We start from the raw sequence: 230 nt of genomic DNA on the forward strand, positions 1-230 counted from the left end.
GGGGCACCCACAGAGACCGTCCCTGCTGAGCTCCCAGGCGGACCCCTTTGAGATGAAGCTACTCGCCCTGGGGGTGTGCTCTGCTCCCAGCTGCTGCCCCCATGGGGATGCAGTTGCCCCCAGAAGACTACACCTACCCCCGCAAGGCTGCACCCACCTCCCGTAAGTCCACACCTCCCTCTATAGGGCTGCAATACGGTTGTACCTACTCCCTAAGGTTGTACCTACCC

The sequence above is a fragment of the Eurypyga helias genome, unplaced genomic scaffold (genome assembly GCF_000690775.1).
Source record: "Eurypyga helias isolate BGI_N326 unplaced genomic scaffold, ASM69077v1 scaffold34944, whole genome shotgun sequence".
NCBI classification, from domain to species: domain Eukaryota; kingdom Metazoa; phylum Chordata; class Aves; order Eurypygiformes; family Eurypygidae; genus Eurypyga; species Eurypyga helias.